Source organism: Camellia sinensis, chromosome 1 (assembly GCF_055761805.1).
Source record: "Camellia sinensis isolate YWXY chromosome 1, ASM5576180v1, whole genome shotgun sequence".
In the NCBI taxonomy this organism is placed as follows: domain Eukaryota; kingdom Viridiplantae; phylum Streptophyta; class Magnoliopsida; order Ericales; family Theaceae; genus Camellia; species Camellia sinensis.
Genome location: NC_138961.1, coordinates 13988731 through 13999799, shown reverse-complemented (window position 1 = coordinate 13999799; position 11069 = coordinate 13988731). Strand labels below are relative to the sequence as shown.

General features: G+C 35.1%; 1 long non-coding RNA gene across 2 annotated transcripts; it reads right to left on the bottom strand.

The window, feature by feature from the left end:
• Positions 1-4674: 4674 nt before the first annotated feature.
• LOC114288867 (uncharacterized) lies at positions 4675-10683 on the bottom strand. 2 transcript variants are annotated; one of them, XR_003638457.2, is made up of 4 exons: positions 10488-10656; positions 10094-10249; positions 7718-7780; positions 4675-5007 (listed from the first exon to the last, which is right to left on the bottom strand). It is a non-coding gene; the product is annotated as an uncharacterized LOC114288867 (long non-coding RNA). The 2 variants fall into 2 exon arrangements; XR_003638456.2 differs by lacking the exon at positions 10094-10249 and having other exon boundaries at positions 10488-10683.
• Positions 10684-11069: the final 386 nt, after the last annotated feature.

Here is an 11069-nt window from a genome sequence, read left to right as displayed (position 1 = left end):
TGACAATCACACTCGTGCAAGTATGCTAAAGCATAAAAGTCACCTAGTACTCCAAGCTAGGAAAACAAAGTTAGAAAAATATGCATGATTCCTAACTATACAAAATGCCTAATGTAACACATGCAATATGAAATTAATAGGCTCGGCTACTAATATGACATTTGATTTGATTCAATTTGATAACATGCTTTTAAACACGTATTCAAATAAGTATTGAAATTACAATGCAATTTGAATGATGCGCTGAGCCTCGGTGCATACAAGACAAATGAATGGATGCAAACATGCGAGCATAAGGTATGCTAATTGAAAATGTTTCTAATCTAACCATCGAAAGCAATTAAGTAAAAGGGAGAAAGACGCAGGGTTGGAAGACATGCACACACGCACGCACACTTATTACAACATTATGCCCTCACGAAAGAGGGTCCGAATGAATAATAGCTAAGCTAATCTAATCTAATTAAACTAATTAGACTAATTATTACAAACCAAATGAATAACTAGCAAACTAATTACTAATTATTACAACACTTTAATCAACTAGCAAACTAGTCAATGAAACACATGCACACTAACTAATCATGCAAAACAAATGTTAAAACAACACTACCTCAGCTCTGCCTCGGAAAGTGGAGGATGCGTGCACTCGATTTTTGCCTCGAAAAGCCCTCCGGTTTGCTCTTGAGAGGCTTTGTTTGCAGGGTTGAGCTTACTCCAAGAATTTTCTGCTCTGCCTTACCAAATCAATGCTGAGGACTGCAATAGTGGCCTACCGGCCATGGGAGCTTGCTGCCGGCCCCCTGCCGGCTAAAAATGTGCCTTGCCGACCAAGAATGAGCCACTGCCGGCCAACAATGAGCCACTATCGACCACTGGTGTTCTAAATCACCACACTACAACAAAGCACAAACAGAGAAAAATGAAGGTTTTTCCAGGGGTTTATTTGTACTGTGCCTCTCCTTATCATCTCAAAACATCAAAGGTGTGGCACTCTTGGATCCAAAACTACCAATCAAGCATTTTCAATGCATGATGGCCAAAGATCTAAGGAGTACAATTTCAATAAATGCACAAAAACAAGACTCTAGACCACCGCCTTATCATGAATGATCAAAGGCAATGGAGACCAAGGAGATTGGCTCATTTCATCACTTTGAGTATGAAATGCTCCAATCTTCCTTGTGTTCAATATCACGTCCGATTCAACACATGCAATGCAACACAACATGCTTAACTTGCTTAAGTTTTACTTGTCATGTTTTATTTACTCATTTTAATTACTAACCCATTCTTTAACCAGTTAAGTCAAAGGTGAGAGTCGTCTAATGGAAAGAGGGCTTAAACCACAAGTACCTTGAGCATGACAGAGGCCTCATGCTGTTGGTAATGAACTCCCGAAGGAATTAAACCATTAGGCATGAGGGTCTCGATTCCACACTAAGGCCAACAAGAGGCTTAAAGCCACTTTCAAAACAAATTAAAGAGTGAAGAATAGAGGGAGGTTGCAAATATTTCAATGCTGAAATGGAGTGCAAAAAGACACTAAAACATGAAAACAACACATGCAAGTCATGTTTAAGAGCCTAAAACATTAAGCTAATGAAGCCATTGCTCTACAACCACACAATACAAGACTCAAAGGACCAAACCGACTCAAAACAGAGTTAAAACATGCCAAAATAGTGGCTAAAACTTGCTGAGATTAAGGCACAAAATGCTAAAAAAACATGCTCACATGCTAGCTTGCAAACAAGACTCAAGAGCAACTCTCAAAAGCAATGAAAGAGAAACAAATGAGTATGTGCCAGAGCTATAAATACTAAAATTACATGTAAAAAGACATTTCAATATGTAACTAAATCAAGCAAATCAAGTTTGAAGGCCTACAACACCAAACTAGTGAAGATCACTACACTATAGGCATGCAATACAACGCTCAAAAGGCACAAACACTTCGAAATAGTCTTAAAACAATCTAAAAGGAGTCCTAGAACATGCTTGAAGAAAGCTAAAAATAGCTAAAATAAGAGGCCAAAAACATAGCATAAGCTAAGCCATTAAGCACGATTGCACTAAAATCATACAAAGCAAGCCTCAAGTGCTCCAAGTAGCCCAAAACAAAGCTGAAACATGCCAAAATAAAGCCTAAAACATGCTTGAATTAAGCTAGGTTAAGCTAGAAAATCAAGCTAACATATGAAGCAACCTAGGCATGGAAGCAAGACACAAGGAGGGGAGGCTACCCCCTCCAATTTTAGACCTCAAAACATGGTTTTTACCACTGAAAATCCCCTGGAATTCAGTGGTTAAAAGGCCAAAAAAAGTTGTTTTAAAAGCTTTGAAAGTTGACACAACAACTTAATAATCAAGCAACAAGAAAGGTAGACTACCCCTAACTCCAAACAAACCTCAAACCACCATTTTAGACCATGAAAACAGGGATTTTCAGAGGTTAAAACCAGCCTCAAAACAGTATGTAAAGATGGCAAAACAACTATTTGAATTAAGCTTAAAACACAAGTATTCTACCTCTTGAAGACAAGATACAATTTAGGCACCAAAATCAAGCCAAACCCAGCCAAAATCCTCTTCTAGGGCTCAAATAGGACCTCAAGCAACCTCAACTCAATGGTGATCAAGTTTGATCAAGGGTTTATATCCAAGAGTGTAGAGAATTTAGGCTATAAGGCACAAAATATCTAGAGAGAGAGGATTCTAGAGAGAGAGGGAGAGATTTTTTTATCTTCAAAAATTTCTAACCCTCACACATGCAAGAGAGGGAGAGATTTTTTTATCTTCAAAAATTTCTAACCCTCACACATGCAAGAGAGGGCCTCTATATATAGAAGATGCAAAATCCCCTCAAAGAGATCCAGCCATATACGTGCAAGAAGATGGCTCAATTTGTGCAAACAGTTGGCACAAAATATTAGAAAATATCTACTGATACACTGGTGGCCAGCAGGACAAAATCCATGGCCGACAGTGCCCAAACATGGCCGGCAGAGCATCAAAAACAACATGCTGAAACGACTTAAACATGGTCCAAAAATGTGACAGAATTGATGTAGGGTTTGGAAAGCTTAACCTGTGGTGTTCTGCCGCGGATTTCGAGTGCTCGACGAGCAATCAAACTCATCACTGGATGTACCTGCAAGAACATCCAAGTCTTGAGGACGGTAAAAAATAGGGTGTCTACAGCATCTTTCTTTTGAAATTTGGGGCCAAAATGTAATTCTTTTAACTTTTTCTGTTTCAAATGTAGCAGTAGGGGCAAAATTGCCAGTAATTTAAATAGTATGGGGGTACGCGTGAAAATAAGAGAAGTTTGGCAGGGTCATTGAAAATCATGTAAAAGTATATGGGTAAAAATGAAATAATCTTGACAATGCTACAGACACTCAAAAAACACAACTTCCACAACCCCCACTCACTTGTGATTGGTTCAAGAGGGAAATAAAAAAAAAATAAAAAAAACAAAAACACATAATTGATCCATATCATTCTGAGGGTCATGAGAGTCCCCCAACTTTGGGAGTCCAAGCATTTTTATTTTTATAATTTTTTTTCCCACTATCCTGCAATTCCCATAATTAATTACTCATAATCATTAGGGAGACTTACAGATCAGTCCTATTGATCGGATTTATTTACCTGTAAGTTCTGTTAATTTTTTCACCTATTAATATCCCCAAAATATCCTTCCTACACTTCCTTCAACAACTCAATCATCATATCATTGACATGACCCACCATCATACACTTCTAGCCATCAGTGATCACTTTTGATCACCGGTGATTCCGGCAACCTCCGATGATCACCTCCGACAACCTCTTCCAATGATAGTTCCCAACACCACTTTTTCAGCAAAAATAACGTCCATCTCTACTATATTAATACCGTCACTACCTCCTTAAATCTGATGGCGACAAAAAAATAGAAGAATGTGAAGACGAAGAAGAAAAAGAAAGAGAGAGGAAAATGATGAAGATGAGGAGGAAAAGGAAAGGCCTTACCAGAAAATAGTTGCCCTTAGTGTCGTAGATCAACATAATCATGCCCTTACCATTTGTTCTTTGTCCTTTTTCCAATGATAAATTTATCACTGATAGATTGACCCATACAACATATTCATCTCTTCATTGACAAATCAGCACTCTATTATCTTTCTAATGATAAATTTATCACTGATAGATTGACTCATCTAGCATATCACTACAACAAAAAAGGGTTTTTACAGCGCGCAATGCACGCTGTAAAAACCCTTATATGACGTGCAGTGCACGTCATATTATGACTACTCATAGAAAGTCATTCACTTTCAACGACATGTTTCATACGCCGTTAAAAATTATTTAACGGTAGATTTTGTGCGTTGTTACTTTTTCCACGACATGCTATAGTACGCCGTTAAAAACTATTTGTGGCAAATTTTGTGCATTGTTGTTACTTTTTCTACGGCTACTTTTGTATGCTGTTAATTGGTGAGAGAAATAACGACATTGATTGCGCGCCGTAAAATATGTAATACAATGACTTATTATGCCTGTCGTAAAATATGCAATTTTTTATTTTATTTTTAAATTCAGCATGTTCTATTTGACCAATTTTGTACAATCTAACAAATATTACAAACAAGCATCACAAAACATCAATCAACCACCAAAATATTGTTTGAAACATCAAAAAGAAACTATATCTATAAATTATAAACATTCAATAATTGTCTATGCATTCCAAACATTTGAAAACTATATCCTTAAGTTCTAAACTGTACAAAAAGTTTAAACCATCCAAAACTATGCATATCAAACTTTCTAAACATATCGACAACTATTAAGAGATTATCTAAAACTATCGACAACAGTTCCTATAACAGTTGTTGCTGCAGCTGTAACAAATCCACTTGCTCCTATCACAGGGAAGAGGGTGCCCAATGTATGTGTTAAGGCACCTAAACCTGCGACAATAGCTGGAGCAATTAACCCTGTTGCATTTCTTGTCTGCATGACAAAGGAAACTTTACATAAGTACAAAAACCAACGACTCATGGACAAAAATATTTCTTGTGGTATTAAGAAATGATCAAGAAATTTTAAAACATCAACAAAACATTTCCAAAACTAATAGGATAATTCAATGGCCCCATAAAAGCAATGTAATAATGAAAAATTAGCAAAAATTCAAGATCTCAATAGTCTTAACGTATATGCAAATAAAATCCACATAAAGCAAAACTACTAAAAATAAACTCTAAACCACTAAATCCACATGAATAAACCCTATTTTTACATTTATAGTTGTAGAATATTTTTGCATGGTTATTTGTTTTTTGGTAGTAAGTACTAAACTACTAAAAATAGGGTTTATTCGTGTGCATATTGATAAAAGGCATTAAGCCACCTGGTTTTAATTGTGATACAATTATTATCTAGCCTCAAGGTAAATTACACACCCCTCTTCTCTTCTCCAATCCTGCTTACTCTTCTTAATCTACCTCCTAGCATGTTCTGTGTATGTATGAAATGTTGGTATGCTTGGAAATGGGGTGTAAGTTTAGGTGTTAGTATGAATAAGTGATGCTACCTTGTATTTTCTACTGATTTCATGACTGCTGCAACTTTATCACTCTTGGAAAAATATCAAACTTACTTCTTTTTCAAAACTGATTGTAGGGGATGATTTTTGAGGTGTTTAGAGCATGTGACATTTTGGTAGCCCCTAATTAGACGTTTTTATGGTCTAAACAATTTTCTTAAACAATCTAGCCCCACGTTTCGAGAAAACAGTCCACTTCGACTTAAATACAAGTACAAAACTATACAAGTCAATTTGATTAGCATATTACTCTATACTTGTATTTGTGTTTGAACCATCAAGCAAATGATTACAATAATAGAAATGTTAGCAAGGAAAAAAAATGCTAAAAACCCATATGATGAAAGCCCACAAATGAAGCCATGAATACCTTAAAGCATCCTTCAGCAAATGTCTACTTATATTACATTCAAACATAAAAATATAGTTGATTGGTTCTAAGAGTAAATATCAATCTCTCACTATTAAGGGCACACAGTGTCAATAAGCTATGGTTTTTAGCTTTTGGGATAGTTCATCCCTATGTATTCCTTTTTTCCTGTCCACTGCAAACAAGAATTGTTTTCAAAGGTTTAGAAAAACCAACACCATAAAGAAGAAAGGATGTATCAAGCATATGAAGAGGAATCTACAGAGAATTTCCTATTAAGATGATCACATTAAAGCCAAACATTATTCTATTTAAAGGATGATGAGGACCACAATCATCTATTCTTTGAGTGCCCTTTTTCATTCAGAATCTGGTCCACCATGAAAGCTAAGTGTAATGTGACTTGGCCTAATATGAACTGGAACCAACTTGTGCATTGGTTAGCTTCCTAGCTTACTAGCTCCTCACTGTTTGTCACTATTTGTAAACTGGTCTTCACTTGTTCTATATACTGTATCTGGCAGAAAAGAAATTGTAGGATCTTCCAAACTACAAAGTCAAATGAGGTGGCTATAATCAGTAGGATACAAGAATTAGTGAGGTGCAGAGTGATGTCAATCACTAACTTCAAGGTTGATTTAACAAATAAGTGGTTCTTGAAGGAATGGTCTCTACCTGACTCCGTGCTTAAATCTAGTAACTTTTAATAACCTGCAGGTACATGGCTAGTACTTTCTTAGGGAGGTGGGTTGAGTGTTGTGAGCCCTACACTAGCATATTGAGTGAGTGATGTGAGATTTGTGGGTTGAGTGGGGTGAGCCTCTAATTTTTTTAACTAATGCTCTCAGTGCAGGTTTATTTTTTGCGGGTTGCTATCTGATCTGTAGGGATGTGAGTTAAGTATAGTAAGATTCTAAATAGGCATGAGTGAGTGTGGTGAGCTTTGAAGGTTGAGTGATGTAGCCCTCTGTGGGTTGAGTGTTGTGAGATACACATTTGTCTGTTTACTAATGTACTTGTTTCAGCTCTGAGTTTGAGTGTGTTTGAGGGTTGAGTGCTTGCAGCCCTTTTGAGAGTTTTGTGTGCATGCATTTTCTGAACTGTATTATCTTAGCTTATGTTGATTCCTTGTGTTTCCAGGCTCCTTTAGCTGAGTTCTGGTTCTTGGCACCCACTGCTTTGAGGATGATCCATCCAGATTAATCAAATATTGCTGACTTTCTATAGTGCTCTGTTACCCTCTCTATTTGGCTCTTTACTGTCTCTCTTGTTGCAGGTGTTAGTAGGCTGTTCTTTTTGGGTCTTGTTTATCCAAATCTGTTCTATTGAGGATTACTTTAATTGGGATATTTTGATATATGTGGCCTGAAATATTGCTGGATATGTTTTTTGAAGTATGTTGTGGTTTGTAAAGGTAGATTGGTGTTCATGGTTCACAGGTTATAGAAGCATTTGTTTTTGTTCATGTCCCTTATCCTTCTAGATGGGGCTTATGATACATTCACAGTCTAGCTCCATTTGTTTTGTCTAGCAGTTTGTTTCTAGATTGGGGTTGATAGTCTTTTGGTTGTATAGTGTTGTTAGGGCGTGGGGTATATCCCTTGTAAATATGTAAATTCACTTGTTTTATTTTATAATTTATTCACCAAAAAAAAAGAGAAAAAGATTATAAACAAAAAATATATATTAACTATGATATTAAATTTTAATATGATAAATGCTTGGAGCACTAGAATATCACTTACCCATTCCTATCAGCAGTGTTTCCTCCTCCATGTCAGAACTGTTCTGCCACTCCCATCTTCAAACTATGATAAGTACAGCAAAGCATGTCAAGAGATTACTTGATATGAACACAAAAAGAGTCAATTCAACGACCAAAGGGGAGAATTTTGCAATTAACAAATAAACTATACTTCCCAAACAATGTTGGATGCAGCTGCAAGAGTAAACTAAGTACTAACTACCAAGAATAATGGGTGCCTTTATGAGTGGAAGTGTTTGTCATTAATTAATAAAAAAAACATTTGTCAAGTAGCATAAAGGAACTCCTTTGTCTATAAGAAAAATTTCTATGCTTTCAGACAAACATTTGATTAATAAAAATTCTTACCAAATTTCATCCAGTCAATATATATATATATATTCATTTAATGCGTGTAACCAACTTGTTTGGAATATAGAGAAATTATAATTTACATTTACCCTATTACACTACCAAAGAAACCTATTCAATGTACAACTTCTCAACAATCAACAATATCAACACGTCCAATTTTTTTAACAAATACCTCAAGTTAATACCATTTTCAAATTTTTGAAATAAAAAAGAAACCTAATCTGTGCATGCACTACTTGCATATATCCAATTATTAGTCATAAAAAATAATTAAATAGAATCTCACACACACTACCTCCCCGCCCTTACTTCTTCTAACTTCTTTGGTCATTTATCATTTATTAAAGTTGCTTGTGACAGATAACATTGCTTCTTAAAAACTATTTAAAAAAAGAAGAAGAGGTAGACAATAAAAGGAATTACAATTGTTCTTAAATGCATAACAAGCATTGGATGCCAATGATGTTGACATGGAGACTACAGACCATAGAGCTAAATTAATGTTTAATGATTTGTGTATAGTGGTTATGCATCTTTTTAAATTATTATTGGGCAATGGCAATTGTCAGGTGCAATTCACATTTCAATCCAAAAAAATGACAAAAAGCCAATTGAACATGAATCAATATTTTTCCCTAGAAAAAAAAAGTCGCCGATGAATTTAAATATAAAAATCCAAAAACATCATACAAGAATGAGAACAGAATCTGATAGAAGATACAAACACAAAGACTGAATTTGATAGAATATACAAACACAAAGACTTACAAAAAAATAAACAAGATAAATGAGACAGCTATGAAACGTCCTAGGATTATTCTGCTAGCTCATGAATTACTTTCATTGTGGCAAGTCCATACCAAAATTAGCATCCAGAAGGATTTTTGAAAGCGAATTGAGAGGAACTTCACTACTAAAAGTTAAGGACATACTCATCAGATGGGCCAACCTCTAATTGACCAAAAAAAAAATAATTTTGTGTTGGTTAAAATCATAGTATATTATTTGTAAACGAAATTTTGCAGGAGCTCAAAGCACAAGCACATACATAGTAAACCATAAATTTTGTGTCAAATTGATTTTTAATGCATGTTATAATCTAATTTGACGCATCTAAAGAACTATTACTCATCAAATTTATAATAAAAGCACTCATATTAGTATTGATATTTCAAGTTTCATTTTCATCAAGATGAAAATAACTTTTGTAAAAAACAATTAATGGTTGTTTTCCTGAAACCTAAATCACAAACAAATTCAACCTAATGGCATACATAGTGACGGTGATGATTACAACCCTTCAGAGATAATTAAAACCCTTTAGAGATAATCATATAAATACGCCACCATTGTAAAGATAAGGTATTGCAATTAATTCAGGGACCAACCATTTGTAGGTCAGATCGAGCAAGGTCTTCAATTAAATTCAAATACCAAAAACCAACTTGCAACCAAAAACAAAAAATAAAAAATAAAAATAATCAAGCTTAACCTTAGATTAAAACCATATCCCATCAAAATTTTCATCATTCAAATCAAACATCAATTTCCAACCCATAACCAAACTGTTACAATACAACTCAACTAAAATACACAAAAGTTAAAAAACTAAAAACAAACCTCTGAAACTGCATTGTATCACCGAAAAGCTAATTGAACATGAATCAAATATTTTTCCCTAGAAAAAAAAATCCTTAAATATAAAAACCCAAAAACCTAGAAAAATATTAATTTGTATCACCAAAAAGCCAATTGTACATGAATCAAATATTTTTCCTTAGAAAAACAAAAAAACAAAAAACAAAAAAGTGCTGCCAAAGAAAAATTGAGCCTTTAAAAGTAAAAATCTTCTTCTCTAGAAACAATCTTCCATCAAACAAAACAAAACCCAGAGAAAATTGGGGGGGAAGAGGATGGAAAAGGGAAACATCATTAAGAAGAAAAAAAAATTCCAAAGTAAAAGACTGAGGCACATATGATTGAAACAATAATGGTGTCATACCGAGAAAAGGGAAGGAGAGGTGTGGTTATCAACACAAAGTTGCCGAAGAGAGCTCCTCCGTGATTTGCAACGAATGGAAGTAGGGGACCTTTTTTGGACTCAATCTATTGGATGTAATAAGATAAAGGTAGAGATACCATCTCACACTTCTATACACTGCATACACACACACACACATACACACACACACACACACACACACATATATATATATATATATATATTGCCGAGAAAATCAAATCAAAATCTTTATATTTTACAAATAAGAAAATCAAATAGATAACTATAATAAAACAATAAAAGGGTTTTGATTGAACTTAGAAGACGGGACAAACAAATCAGATATACATGTATGGACATATGTAGAGAGATATAGAGAAAGAAAGGGGAAAACCTGGTTGTGAAAGCGAGGGCAGTGGTGGATTATCCCAAGGTTCGAATATACAGAGAAAGAAGAGGATTTGTAGAGAGAGAGAGAGAGAGAGAGAGAGAGAGGGGGAAAGAAGAAGCAAACCTAGTGTAGCTCGGCTTTTTTGTGCCCCTTTTCAGAAACTCGAAAGAAATCCTACAGTTTGAACTCCCGCGGTTCTGAATCTAATCTCACAAGTGCGATGTAAAATTGATAAATACTAAAGAGTCCAAAACTGACAAATCTTTTGGAAAATCGATTTTGAATCAAATTGTCAAAAATGGACTGTTTTGCCAGATACAGAGTCGCCACCTAAATATATTATTTTGGAAAAATTTAGGAAATCCATGACTCATGCCAAAGGCCATGTGTCTGTCATCATCAAAGTTGTCTCAGCTCGGGAACTAAGGTACGAGAGGGGAAGGTCATGAATTGAGCAACCCCACTCGCCCGAACAAAGATCGGCCTCTACTAATCATGATATGATTTTTATGTACATTATGTGCTCTTGTTCCGGTTATTAAGCTAGCTTTACTATGTGATGGACGCACACAAGTATAGACTAGT